The sequence below is a fragment of the Phalacrocorax aristotelis genome, chromosome 15 (genome assembly GCF_949628215.1).
Source record: "Phalacrocorax aristotelis chromosome 15, bGulAri2.1, whole genome shotgun sequence".
NCBI classification, from domain to species: Eukaryota; Metazoa; Chordata; class Aves; order Suliformes; family Phalacrocoracidae; genus Phalacrocorax; species Phalacrocorax aristotelis.
This window is the reverse complement of record NC_134290.1, coordinates 7,275,292-7,290,031: the sequence shown is the minus strand read 5'-3', so window position 1 is coordinate 7,290,031 and position 14,740 is coordinate 7,275,292. Positions and strand designations below refer to the sequence as shown.

Genomic DNA, 14,740 nt, shown 5'->3' with positions numbered 1-14,740 from the left:
CTTGCATAATTCATCACTCATCCCGTTGTCATGGGCGAGACCTCTCCTATCTTGCAGACAACAAAAAATTAAGTTTACATTCTCTTCTCCAATTAAAAATTTAAAAGTTTAAAGGAAGAGAGTTTGTAAACTGTACAACCATTAAAAAGCTGGAGACACGGCGTTAAAAAATACAAACCCTAGTGACAGAAATAAAACAGAGTTTTCTGTTTCCAGTCCCCTGAGCGGGCAAGGCTGCGGGAAGGAGCCGCGATGCAGAGAGCAAAGCGCTGAGCTCCAGGGGGGCAGAGCTGGGGGCAGCCGGTGATGGGGACACTGGGGGCAGCGGTGGCACCTGACCCCTCCCCAGGTGAGGACGGCCGCTGGCCCGGCTGCCCCGGCACCACGCATCGGAAACCGAGTCTGGGAGGAACACACAGGCGCTGGGTTGGTCCCTTATATACGTATATGGGCAGGTATGTCTGTGTATTTATGTACATATAGATACTTACCTATGCACACATGCATGTTTATATGCATGTGTGGGTATATATTTATATACGTAGTTGCAGCTTGAAGGAATCAGCAGTTTCAGATACCTTGAATTCACACCGGCACAGCTGGCCATGGAGGAGCCTGTATCTTGTAGCTCAAATACAAAAGTGGCTTCTCGTTCTGTCAACAAGTTTTGGCCCGAGCAAACAGACACTGCGGATGACCTGCTGTGCCAAGGATGCCCTGCCACGTCAGCCCCTCTCGGCAGCAGGGACTGGGCCAGTGGCCGCACCGACGCTGCAGGAGATGGGGCAGCCGCGGGCCCACCTGCTCGCCCAGGCATCGCGGGGAAAGGAGGGCAGCGCCGGGGAGGTGGAGCACAGTTCAGGGACCAGGGGAGACGCCTGGGAGTTTCCCGACTGCTGATGAGGATGAGGAGAAGCTGCTGAGACAAATCCCACAGAGCAAATACAGGTGGTAACCAATGCTCATAATATGTTTTATGCGAAAACACACCCATAAATCAGGCTGAAATATTGTAATCCTGGAACTGAGGAGGCTGAATTGCTCCGGTTACCCCCGCTGTGCCCTGCGGTAAGAAATCACCCCGCTCCCCTGGCTCCTCTGCCTGCCACCCCGGAGGGCGTCCCCTCGTGCCCGGGCCGGGCGCGCTGCGCTCCCAATGATGCCGAGCAGCAAAACCGGCTCTAAGGGAATCAACAAGGCCGCCTCGGAAGAGGCCAAGTCAGAAATAGCAGGCCCCGTTGCCTAATGGGACTTATCAATTATTATCTCAGACCATATTTCTTTGAGGGGTGATTGTTTCACAGAGCCTGACATCTCATATAGCTTTAAATTACTCACAACCGGGACGCCTTACAAGATAGCAGTAAAATCAGGAGAGGATTGGGCAATGTAATTATAGTATGGAAATGATGTTGATCGCTCAAGCAGGGAGCAGACCTTGAATCGAAGCCCCCTCCCCACTCCCCCCCCTCCCCGTGCTGCCGCCCTGCACCTGCGGAGCCTGGAGCGCCGGCGGCCGCCGCGGCTCCTCGTTAGGGATCTGCAAACGAGCACGCGCTGATGGCGGGCCCCGGCGCAACGAGCAGGGACTGTGCACGGGGCCGGAGCGTGGAGGGGCCGGAGCAGGACCCGGTCCGTTGGCCAGAGGCATGTGCAAAAGGAACACGGGGCCACGATGGTCGGGTGCTGGGCTCTCGTGTGCATGGGTGCAGCTTGACCTTAGGCTGAGGATTAGCGCAGCGTATGGTCCTGTCTTGGCAAGACCCACGGAGATGCTGCTCAGTGCTTTCGCCAAGGGGCAGTTTCCTTCGGAAACCAGGAAAGGAAGATTATGGGTTTGCCGTTGTTTTGTTTTGATTTTTTTAAAAAAGAATTTTCTAGAAAATTTCAGCAATGTTCAGCTGGACATTTTCATATTCCAAGTCTGGGGCAAATTTTTAAAAAGTTAAAAGGTGTTTTCACGGACGTTTTCAGCAGGTGCAGCTCTCCCCTCTCGCCTGTGCAGAGCTGACACCTCCCAGCACGCCGCTGGTGGTGTTGGAGGTGTTATGGAAGCAGACAAGATCAAAATGAACTGGCCAGAAAGCAGTCCCAGGGGAGCGCCCAGGAGCTGGGCTTCAGCAGAAGAGAAGAGGCAGCTGGTTTTTTTTTTTCCCCTATTTATTTATTTGTGGGGATGGGAGTTGCTGTCGTGGCAGCGATATGTTGGATGAGGCATATGCACAGGGATTAAGAATTGCACTGCACCAGGGCATCCTCTGACCCACCCTGGGTCTGCGGGGGTGATGGTCCCAGGGCGGAGCAGGGATCCTGCAGTCACTGCACAAATACACATTCAGTCATTGACTGAAGTTCAAATGTTTCAGCAAAAATAGCCCAAGATGCAAATCTGACTTGAGAGCCTCCTAAAGCTAGTACCATCTAACAGAAATCACTCAGCAAATTTATACGCACCGTTATGATGGATATGTGCTTCACAGGCAGACCCTGCCTGTGCTGCCTCTAAAATATGGGGCCGCAAAAGAAATGGGTGGTTTAGGAGGACCTTTAAAAAGGCCAGATTTCCTTTCTAGGACTTCTGATATGCTATAACCAGAAATGATCCAAAAGTAGCATTTCCTTTCATGTAGAACTTCAAGACTTTGAAACTTGGTTTTACTCTTAAATGGCATAAATTTTTATTGCTTTAAAAATAATATTTCAAAACATACTTCAGCTTTGCTACTTCAGCCCTTTTATCATATTCGATATCAGAAGTCAAGAGAAGGAAAACCAAAGGAAATTATAAGAATGAATGATTTCATCTAAATGAAATGCTTATATTAAAAACACTATAATAATTTCCCACCAAACTGTGAGGACGGCAGTGAATCCCTTGAAACACTGATTTCCCAGCAGGTGCCTTCTCCCCTGCCGGCAGCACGCCCTTCAGAGCATTTCCAAGCTCTCACAGCAGCCCAGCGGGGCTGGACCGGGACCAGAGCAGGGCACAATGAGCGTGGGGCAGTAGCATCCCCCCGCTGAGGATGCGCTGTCGGAGGGTGCCTGCAGGCATGTGCCGTGGGCAGGGGGTCTCGGCTGGGGAGGGGCTGGTCACCGGTGGGCACCACCTCCGGGCTCTCAAACGGCAGGTGCAGGACCCTCGCTTGGCCGTGACTGCTGGTGTGTTGGCTGGACACACTGACAGGCGCAGAGGTAACCAAGTCCAGGATGGAGTGAGAAGATTTAGGAATTAAGGGGGCTGGGGATTATGGATATTTGTGCCTCTTTTCATTCCCTTTCAAGGATTACTGCTCCCCTCCTGCCAGCTTCCCTTATGATAGAGACTCGTGTTTTATGGCTGCTAGTCATAAGTGCCTTCTCCTGAGACCACACTCCCGATTACCATTCACCTTCTTTGGAGACGGAACGAGCTCCACAATAAGAAAACACCACATATCTGTCAGAAAATCACAGGTGGAGAATGAAAAACTCACATAGCATTCTGCACACATTGTACGAGTCTCCTTGTGACTCCCCAGGAGCGATTCCCAGGCTGCGCCTGTGCCATGGGGAGTGACCAACTGGTGTCGGTGCCTGGTACCAGTATCAGTATTTTCCAGGATGCTGCTGGGAACAAGGGGATGATATGAGCCTGGCTGGGTATTTGCTGGTGACAACCAGCAAGCCTGTAGGAAAGAAAATTAATGTCCCTGAGGACAGTCACACAGCAGTGCCTTCGCCTTCAAAGGCAGAGCCCTGGTGGGAGGGCTGGGGCAGGGAGCAGTAGCCTATGGGCACAGATGACAGGGCTATCAATTTGATGTTTTTAAATGCTGGAGCAGGAATGCTGTTTCCAGAAGAGCTGAACAGGAAAGGCAGAAATCATGACTTGCCTTTTTTTTTTTTTCTCTTTTTTTTTAATTAAAAAGCCCTGCTTTCTCTGACTCCTTAAAAGTTGATGCTCTGTCAGGCTTAACAAGCCACTGTCAATCCATCTGCAGCCGTGCCTGGTGCTCAGGAGGAGCAGAGACAGCCAGGAGCCCAGGCGTGCACAGGCCAGGGCATGCAGCCACTACCAGCTCCCTCCTGGTCCCAAACTGGGCTCCGCAGGCCAACAACCCCCCTCTAGGCAGCCGCCGGTGCCGAGGGAGGACTGGCTACCTGCGGCTGACTCTCTCTCCAGCATCCCTCCTCTGGGAGCAGAGCCCAGCGGTTGTTGGATCAGCAGAGGGGCTGGGATGAGCCCCTGCTGGCTGGGCATCTCCTCCGGCCCCTGCACAGCCCCCTGCCTTGCTCCCCCTCAGCTCCGTGTCCCTGCAAAGGCAAATAGCCGGACCCTCCAGCTCCGCCTGCCTCCAGCTGAGCCCAGGAGTGGGACCCCTCCTCAGACCACAGGCTCACCACGGAAACACCCTGTCTCTGTGAGTGCTGAAATGATCCCGGACAATGAGGTTAATGAATATGTTCCTCTAAGCCCAGAGGCGCTGGGGAAGATTGGGATCAGCTTGTCCCCACCGGCGGTAAGGCGTGCGCCCAGGAGCAGGTATTGTCCAAAGGTTACACGGTGCAGATGTGCTTCGGGCCATGCCAGGAGATAATAAATCATTGTTTATTAAAAGCCTTTTAAGGATGCCTGTCGAATAAAAGGAGGTGTGTGGCTCTCCCCCAGCTTCTCCCTCCTCCAATTCATGCCCAGCGCCAGTAACTGAGCTGCCCGTGCTGACAAATCGCTGTTCTGAGCTCATAGTCCCAGAAGCACCTTAAAAAGCGGAGGAATGCTGTATGCTGGGGCCAGGCTGGAGGGAAGCCAGTAGCCAAGGAGGCAGCTAAGAAAGATGGTCAGCAGAGCAGGGAGACAGGCAATAATGCTGATGGGCCTCATACGCCAGCCACAGAGAAGTCCCGATCTTGAAACGCATCCAAAACAAGCATCGCATTTGGTCTAAAATGATGTCACTGCTGATCATTAGTGTGGTAATTACAGTGAAAGCCTTTTGCAATTGTATCCTCTGAAGGGTCATTAATGCAACCCAACCGCACCAGTAAATGTCTCATTAGTCTTATTTCAGACTTATGTATTTTTCAGAGCTACAGAATCCTAATAGTCTTTTCCCTCTAATAACATTAATATCTGCTCCCTGCTCTGGCCTCGCTGACAATGGGCCCTTCTCCGGCTTCCCAGCACTCTGCTTGGGAAGATGCATTTCTAGCAGGGAAAGGGCACTGAGAGCCAGCGTTTGAGAGATCGCGGGCTGGATCCTGGCCCCTGGTCACTGCTCAGGAGGCAGCTCCTGGTCCTTGTTCAGAGCAAACCTCATCTGGTTGGAAATCCGGGGGAGGTGGAAGGGGTTAAACACATGGACACGGGATCAGTCAACTTAGGAGTTCCTGGAGTCCAATGTCATGCCAATGGTGCACGAGATCCTTGCTTGGATGGCTGCAGGGGAAGGTGGGTCAGATGCTGCTCCATGTTTCCACTGACCTTGTTTTGGGGGAAAGGGAGAACACAAACTATTTGCAGAAGGCTTATGGCTGCCCAGGAGCATAAGACCACTGGGAGGAGATCAGAAACCAAAACCTTGTTGACAAGTTGGAGGCCTGGCCGAAAGAAAGCAGAGCAAAACTCAGCAGAGGCAACTGCAAGCTCAGCAGGAACACCCAGCTGCACAAACAGGGCCGGGAAGGCAGGCACCGCTGAGAAGGGAACCTGGATAAGAAGGCAAACCTCACACTGCCACAACAGAAAACGTGCTGCCCGCAAGGCGCGTGAAGGGACTTGCCCACCCTTGGCACCAGCTGGACCTCTCTTGGATGGGGCACATGGCTTTTGCACAAAAGAAGCCTGTTACAGAGATTAAGGAGTGATTTGGGTCAGGGTTAGGCTCAAATTGTGGTCCCGTCATATCCAAATGTCCAGAAGAGACTTTGGAGAGTGGAGTGGAGACAGAAGGGAGGAATCTACTCCCCAGCAAACCAAAGACAATGAGTGGTGCAACTTACAGTGTCAAAGACCCTGAGATGCTCCAAGGCTGCTGTTAGCATCCCAGCAGAGATAGCAAGGTGGGGGGCGTCCAGGAAAGAGCTGTCTGGCCAACTGCCCTTGGCTTCTAGCTAAAGGACACCCTGGGTGGGAGTTCCACAAAAGAAAGCCTAGAAAATCTCCCTGGCTGTGTCCTCAAATGCTGTGAGCTGCTCTCTGGGACACGTCTTGGTCCCACACCCCCTCCCAGCCCATCATGTGTAGCTGTTCCTCGTGCAGCCAACTCCTTTAATCAGAGAAGAAAAACCCTCAGAACACAAGACTCAAATCCACCAGGAAAGGTGACAGATTCTCCTATTCTTCAAAGGGGCTCTTTAAATATTAAAAATAGCATTGTTGTTTCAGCAACATTAATTTAAATGATGCACACATGACACATTTAATCACCTTTGCATGTTCCAGACACAGCGCTCTCTGCAGCAACAGAAGCCAGGTAAGAGCTCTTCTTTTCTAGTTTGTCCTGTGACAGAAAAAAGGAGTACATCCACTGCACAGAGGAGGCGGTGAAGGTTTATTCCCAGCCTGCACATGCACAAGGTGCGATGAGACGTGACCAGCTGAAAGCCTGTGGCGTGGAGCCACAGAGCCCAAGAGCATCGCCTTCCTTTCTAAAGGTGGGCTTCCAGACCAGCTTGGCTAAAAGCTTGTCCCCATAAGACAGGGCTGAAGTAGGTCAAATACAAAGACTCATCCAAAAGCACACCCTGAATGTTTTCCTAGTTATTCCTACAACCGCTCAACCCATGCTAAATTCATGCTTTAATAGCTCCTTCCCTTGCTCTGCTGTTCTTCCAGCTTTAGTAGTTTGATGATCCATTTTGGCCCCTATTTTCAGGTATTGCTGGCTGCTAAAAGGAAACCAACATCTTCAAATACATCTGTGACTAAAGATGTCTTGGAATAAGTTGGTTGCAACCATCATCTTCACCTTTCCCACGAAATGCATTTTTGGACCAAGAGAACAAGCGTAACTCAGGCACCGTAAGCTGAAGCTAAACGCAGGTGGGGAGTTAGATTGGCTACCATCGTCATTTAGGAGGAGCTGCCTGTGGAAGACTTTACAATGAGATATACAGACTCCATCCACCACAGGTGCCTTGCAGGCTCTTTCTTCTATGAACTAGAGCAGTTTTTCCTTTCTCCCTGCTTCACAGAGTCTTTGCAGAACCAGGGGCTTCAGGTACCATCTGCAGAGCTGCCCACACACCATCAGGATTTATTTTCATCAACCTCTGAAGAGATGAAGAGCCAACCACGATGCCTTGCTCTCCACCACCGTTTGTTCTAGTGACTACACTCAGCACACTATCTAGTCAGCTAGAAAACATCCCCCCTCCCCCACAAAAGAGCTTCACTTTCTTTTGCAGACCCAACCAAGGGCAAGGGGGGGAAATCATATGATTGTAAAATGATGGAATTAATCTGCAACTTGACCTTCACTAATGATGGATGGTCTGTTTGTAAAGATCATCGGTTGAAAGCCTTCACTCAGATGCATCACCTGCAGCTGCAATGAATCGAGGGGACAACCTGACGTCCTTCCTCAGCTCTCTGGGGGTTGTGCAATACATGCAGGGAATAGTCCAGTTTCTGGTGACCAAGATACTTAACCTGTATGAAGTGAATCCAAATTTAATTTGAGATCTGGGCTGTACATGAGTCAAGTGCAGTGGTTAGGTTGGGGTTCAGGTTCTTATGTCCAAGTGTCCCAATATGAGTTGTGTATCTCATTATGGCTTACTTCAAAACAGGCCTTGCACAAGAGCTGAGCGTAGCTGCAGATAATTTAACTCTAAATTTTGGCTGCTTGCCTGGCTCTGCGTCACTTGCTGCTGAAGGAATTGTCGTAATCTGCAAATTATTTTCTTGTATTAATTCATTCTGGTGAAATAAAACTTTTGCAAATTGCTATCAGCCTAAAACTGGATATGCTGGGAGCTACCTTGTGGACAGTACTCTCTCTGCTCTTGGTGACGGTGTGTAATAGCTTCTCGTATTCAAATGTGAAATACCAGCTCTTTGTGCTCAGGATCTCACGATAGCCACAGGAATTCTTTTTTTTTTTTTAAGCTGTGATCTTCATTATTTGAACTTATTGCCGAAGTAAAGAGAAGAAGGGAGCCGTGGATCTGGACTAGCTGTTTCTATATTCCGACGTGCTCAGATGCAGAATAACAGGCAAGTCGCTAGCTTGCCTGGCCTGTCGCTGCACACAAGGACTAGGACTGTGGCTGCAGGATCTAGAAACCTTCTTCTGTCCCAGGCTCTTGCTTGTTCTCCTCATTGGTCTCGTGTGGCCTTGGAGCAGCTCTAAGGAGTTCAAAAAGCTCGAGCTGCCTTTAAGCCAAGACCGCAAGTGATGAAGTGTCAGGGAAAGAAGTTCTTTAGACCCTTCTGGGGCAGAACTGGCTTGTTCCCAGCGCTCTGCCCATGGTAACTGCCAGGCTCTGGGCAGGGGCTGTGCCTGTGCATACAGGCTCTGAGCTGCCTGCCAGCAGCGAGGGGGGGCAACGTCTCCAAGCATTTCTGAGGCTGTGGGACACAGCGGAGCAGGCCACGGGAGGAAGAAGATAAGAACTTAAAGAAAACCCCTTATAGTTCCAGGCAGCTTAGGGCTGGTAATTAAAGGAGTGACAGTACATTGTGCTTTTTCCCAGCTCCTGCCTCTTCAAGGGAGGGAGGTTTGGATTATGCATTCCGACGTGTAACAAGGTCCACTGGTTTGGAACAAGAAGTCTGCCAAAATGCACAGCCTTGGAAGGGGGAGCTGAATAGGAGGGAGGTCTGAAGTCGCCTTGGTGCCGTTTCTGCAAGCGCAGAGAATATTAACAGCACTCTGTGGGAAAAACCAGCCATCTCCAGCACAGATGATGGAGAACACAAACCCTGTTCCCCAAATATTTCCCTGGATCTGATTTTCCTTTGCCAGATGTACTTCCTGATTGCCACACTGGGAAGAAAAATCTGGGCATGGCAATTTGGTTTCTTGAGTCCACATAACCACTGCGATTTGAATAAGGTTTCAGAAGCTCATTAGAGACGTACCAGCTGTTTTCAGTAGTGCTGTCCTCTGACTGCATCGTAAGTAAACTTACTACTACCTAACACCTCCAGGGGTAAAGCACGCTGACACGGGCAGAGGGCTTGGAAACCCAGGCCTGGTGCCCAAGCAGAGCCAGCCCCCACGCAAAGCCCCCGTTCGTGTCCAGTCTCCGGAGTCAGGCACTCGGCAGCAACTGCCAAACAGACCCCCTGGTCGGGACCATTTCTCTGTAATTCAAGGAAAGCCTTTTCTGACGGTGCAAGAATCACGCAGTGATGCCATCACCCATGGAGTCTGGAGGTGACAAACACGCTGCAACATCACAGTGAAACACACTTAACAGCTTGCACTCTGCCAGGGGCTGTGCACAAGTTTAGCTCTGATGAAGCAAAGCACCCAGCAATTTCAGCTCAGCAGGGGCTTAAAGTTAAGCATATCTTGAGGATTTTATGAATGACAAAGAAAAGGACTATACTTGCTACAAAGATGCAAGTTTAATTCTGAAAAGGTGCTTCTTAAAGAGGACACATCCTGCAGACCTGGTGAGCTGCACACCAGGGACAAACCTCTCACATGTGCTCTCTGGACTCAGGATTTACATTTCCATTTTCTGTGTCGGTGTGTTTGGAATGGGACAGATAATGATGCTCAGCAGAGGGGTTTGATTTTTCTTTCTTGTTTGTTTCTTAACCGGGGAATTTTTCCTGTGATTTCAGAAATATTGTTTTTCGCTGGGTACTAAACCACCCAGTTAAAAAGAATGTGGCCTTTGTGTGCATGGAGGTTGTACAACCTCTTTGCTGTTCCGTGTATAAGTGCTCGAAGGAGTGTTTGTGCAGAGCTAAGCAAACAGGTGAAAACATTTCTGTGTATATAAAACTTATTCAAACACCGGTGCCAGAGTGCTGGAGCTCGACTGATCATGAAAGCAGATACTGTACTCAAATACGTCCAACAAGTTTCACAGTCTACACTTGATTGCAAAATTCAGAATACATGATTTGTCTGGGGCGGTTTAGCTGTGTAGGTCTGCGAGGTGAAAGCGGTGCCAAGAGCAATGATAACCAGAGCCGGGTGGCAGTTTTTGTGCGTAAGCCATCAGCACGGGCAAAGCGTTAGAAGCACAATTCTGAGTAAAACACTCATTCAGAAGTGTGAACAAGATGTAATAAAAACCTATCAATAGGGAATTTGCGGTTATGCATCGTTCCCTCAGCTCTCTATGCACTTGCATGGAGAAACAACTTAAGAACAAAAGTTGTGCTGACTCCAGCAGTGGTTACCTGCATGTGCAGCCTCCTGGTACCTGCTAGAAGGATTCTTATGACATCATTTAAGGCACTTCAGGCTTTCTCCAGCACTGGGAGACAGTGATTTTTGCCTTCAGATCATCCTCTCAAGCTGCCGCAGCCTGAAATAGCTCTCTTATTCATAGACAAGCAGTGGATGCAATTCACATTCATTATCGGCGTGTCATTCACAGTCCATGCACCCATGGTAGCTTGTCCCTTCCTCTCACACCTCCACTTCTTCCTCCCCAGCTCACAGAGGATAGCAAGGTGCCTGATGACATGGATTGCTCTCATCTAACCTGCAACCCATGTCAATTCGTTTGTCTGCTTCAGCAGCGGAGCTCAGTGATACAGAGGAGCATCGCAGACTCTGCAGAGATGGGAGCTTCCATGGCTGGGCACGTCCGTGAACACGGCAGTGCCAGCAGCAAGAGCAGAGCCGCAGGCGACCAGCCGTGCTGACTGCACTTTGATTTTGGAGGGGTGAGCTTCAGCTCGGTAGTGGTCTGAGAGCAGAACAAATCTGGGTCTGCCCAGTATAAACCAGCCCAGCAACTAGCCTTGAGGGCTGGGCCATAATGGGAAAGTGATAGGATGCAGTGCGTTAGGCCAATGGGGGAGACATGAGCAATTCACAAATACCCTGGAGCTAAAAGCACCGAGTGCTGTGTGCTCTGAAAGGTCATGGCCACCCTTATTGAAAATTATTTGTATAACTTTTACTTGACAAAACTTAGGGGAACTCCAAAAGTTTAGCCTGATTTGGCTGTAAACTCCTCCTGAAAGTGCATGACTTGTTACTGCCTGGTAGCTTGCTAACGTCTCCCCCTCTCCAGTGGGAAGCAGCAGCATTGGCGTGGGAGCTCATTGCTGACCCCCGGAGCCACAGCAGCAAACCCCCACCCTGCAGAGTGGCAGGAAACAGCCCCTCCGTCCCAAGCCCAGCAAACTCAGGGTGCGAGGAGAGGGTATCTTGGGAGCCCTTTCCAGTGACCACCCACCAACAGATATCTTCCCCAGCTCCAGCAATCCCTTGACCCACAGGCAGCAGCCCAGCTGGGTGCTGCGCACCCAGGCAGAGCCCACCCCTCTCCCACAGCTCCAGTTAAGCTGTCATCAGGCTCCCCTTCGCTCAGACACCTTCCCTGCAGAATGCGGCCCTTTTCCTCCACAGGCCATATGTTCAGCTTTACAGAGGTGAAAAAACCTGTGCAAACACTGACCCACAGCAAGCAGCAAACTGCTCCACCCCAGACCCACTGCTGCTAAACATCCCAAGGACCTGCAGCTCCCGGCCGCACACCCATACCTTCTCCAGCTGTTAATACTCCTCACATGCTTTCGCCTAAGTGATGGAGAAAAGTGTCAGGCTGGGGAAAAGACAGATCACGAGTATTTCTGGCCCTGACATTTTCCTCCAGATATCTGGATTTCCATATATTTGAAAACCTAATATAAACAACAGAGAGAAAATTTGCATTTCGGGCAGTGAGGAATGAAAAATGGAGGCGGTGTAATGTATTGCTGCTCGAAGAAGAGGAATGACAGTGGTAAAGTCGAGCACACACGACAGCACCCAATCGGCTTGTGGCAAACTCATTTCCTGGCAGAATATAGGGTTTCATCTGCTGGAACATTTAATAGGCATCAAAGAAAGATCACTTCCCTCCTCTCAGAGCAGATTGAGAGCCTTCGCTCTTGCTTTATTTTTGCCATTTTATTAAACCCTTTATATAGTTTTAATACAATATGTATGATCCTCCTGAAAACAAATAAATTCTTAGGCGCTTCCCAGATTCTAAGGATTTCTAATGGTTACGTATGTTTTATTTATATTTTCAGAGAGACATTAAATATACGATCTGTAAAAATATGCAACAACAAAAAAATCAACTCTAATTTATTGCTCCATACAGAGCAATGTTACGTTATGGAGTTAATTTTCAGATCTGGGGAGAATCAGCCCAGGGAAAGGGCTGAGCACCCTCCCACTGCATCCAGGGTCACAGTCGTGGCTGAAAAGCCCCAAAGTGTGACCTCGGGGACTTTAGTCTTTACTAATCCGGGCACAGGGACTTGACTGCGGCTATTCCTGGCTGGGTCACAAGGAGAGAGCTGGGAGCAGCAGGACACACTCCAAGAACCAAACACAAAGAGTTGGGACTGACAAACCCTTTCCCAAACTGCAAGTGCCCAGTTACTCCAGAGCAGCATCATGTGATAAGCCAGGGCTAAACGCCCCAGCTCCCCGCGCCAGTTGCCCTGCCCTGCAAAGAGATGGCTAACTCCTAGCCGGCTGGACGTGCTCCGCGCCTGCCCGGACTGCAGGCACTCCTCCCATTCGCACAAAATGCCGTATGCGGGAGCCCTGCAGATCCCAAGCTCCTGTTTGATTCATCTCCAGTACAACTGACAAGCTCATCACGGACACCACCGCACCCACGCCAGTGGACCAAGTAGATGAAAGCTCTTAGGAAAAGTGCTTTCAGCACTGCAAGGTGCAAAGGACGCTCACAGGCAAGGCCAGCCTGGTGATGGAGCACCCTGGGCTGACTTTAAGCATGCTTTTCTGTACTTTTTAAATTTCATTTCACAGTATCTATGGCTTCCCAAAGCCAGAAAACCTGTGTGAGGGATGGGGTAGGAGGAGGAGTAGAGCGCACAGGATGATTTTTGATGACAGTGTTCAGCAGAGCTAGAAGCAGAGTGTCTGGGAACCTTAGTTATGGCTTGAAGCAGCCTTTTGCTCTGAGGCTCCCTTATTTAGGAACCAGAGAAATGCATCAGAACATTTTCAGAGGTTCATCAATTCCGATCAGGTTCTGTCTGGACACACGATCTCTCCAGCTCAGGCATATCCTTGGCAGGCAGCTCCTACCCCCAAAATATACAGGCACACAAACACACAGGCATCTGCTGTGCTTGCGTGAATGATGCCTGCGCTCTTGCAGAAGGGAACATGCTGCTGAAGAACTTGTCACCTTGCACATGGACCTCTCTGTTGTGGTGCACAGGTCTGCAGAGGGGTGGAGGGTGCTCTGCACTGTCATTAGCACGACAACCTGGAGCGTACCCCTTCAGTCTGTCTCCTCACTTCTTGGTCCTTCCCAATCTGAAGCCCAAATCGTGTTTGTGACATTACATTTATTTTGTGGCACCCAGCTGTGATAGCACAACAAGGATCCTGGCTTGGGCTGGGCAGTGGGCAGAGATGATTCAGAGCATCCAGAGCAGGTGGGACCTCACCACAGAAAAATTCACAGTTAAAGGAGGTATGGACAGGGAAGATCAAGTATCCATGGGATTCACCAGGAGGCATCATGAGACTCTTGATGCCACTGAAGAGTGGGTGAGCTTGCATCATGCATATTAAGAAAGCCTTAATTGTGTGTTATAGATCTGTAACTCTGCTACACAGTGAACATCCTCATGTCAAGGACATGACAGAGACTTTCACAGCCTTTCTACCTTGGGCACCTTACAGTTATTTTTAATACCATCGGAGTAATAAGACATCCAAAAATCCCCCCCAGTCCCTCTCAAGGAGGCAGGGAGCTGGTGCCACAGACGAACCTACAGCCCATGCACACGCTGCCTTTCTGATGTACAGTTTGTGCTGAATACATTATTTTTGGTCTTGTGAGCACAGTGATGTGAAGTGACCTACTGGTTAAGGGTAACCTGCATTAACAGAGCTGTAGTCATGTTGATTCAGAATCTCTCTCATGTGTGTCCTTTAGAAAAATGTATTTGCAGACAACACAGTCAGAGCTGGTACTCCAGCGGGTCTCTCCTCACGCAGTGTGTGACACATGCTTGTACTTCTTGCAAATCATTAGTCCAGACACACAAGTACAGAAATAGAAGTAAATGCTACGTTAGCCTCGAAGACACTGGCCTCCTCACACCACGGTCGCGTGGAGGTGGCAACGCTGGCTGTGTGCGGGCTCACCCTCATTGCTCTGCCTGCAAATCCAGGCTTTCACCGGATCTTCTTTTCTCTCAGAGATCTGCCTGTTCCACAGGGGAGCTCTGAAAGGCCCAGAAAGGATGGATCCTGTATGCAAAGCCATGCCTGAAGCTATGTGTCAGTTCTGAATCGGGATGAGGCTAGAGACCTGAGCTCTGCAATAACAGAACTCTCAGCTTGCTGGCCAAAAAACAACAACACTATCAGAAAAGTTAGCTTTCTAGTTATCCAAAAGTGAAAGTAATATGAAAAGACAACAGAAATAATTCAGGTTTTGCTAACTAAATGCTTCATTTTATTCACAGGCTTATGTTTTCACATATACACTTGTATTTTAAAAAAGAAAATGGTTTATAAAAACCCAACACAATATCTTTTCAAGGAGCATAAAAAATAACCAGCCTTCCAAACTT

At 49.6% G+C, this 14,740-nt stretch overlaps 1 long non-coding RNA gene across 1 annotated transcript; it reads left to right on the top strand.

Annotated features, from left to right (window-relative positions):
- Positions 1–243: 243 nt before the first annotated feature.
- On the top strand, positions 244–7,931 carry LOC142064841 (uncharacterized). The gene is made up of 3 exons (XR_012663218.1): positions 244–455; positions 546–948; positions 6,858–7,931. It is a non-coding gene; the product is annotated as an uncharacterized LOC142064841 (long non-coding RNA).
- The last annotated feature ends 6,809 nt before the right edge of the window (positions 7,932–14,740 follow it).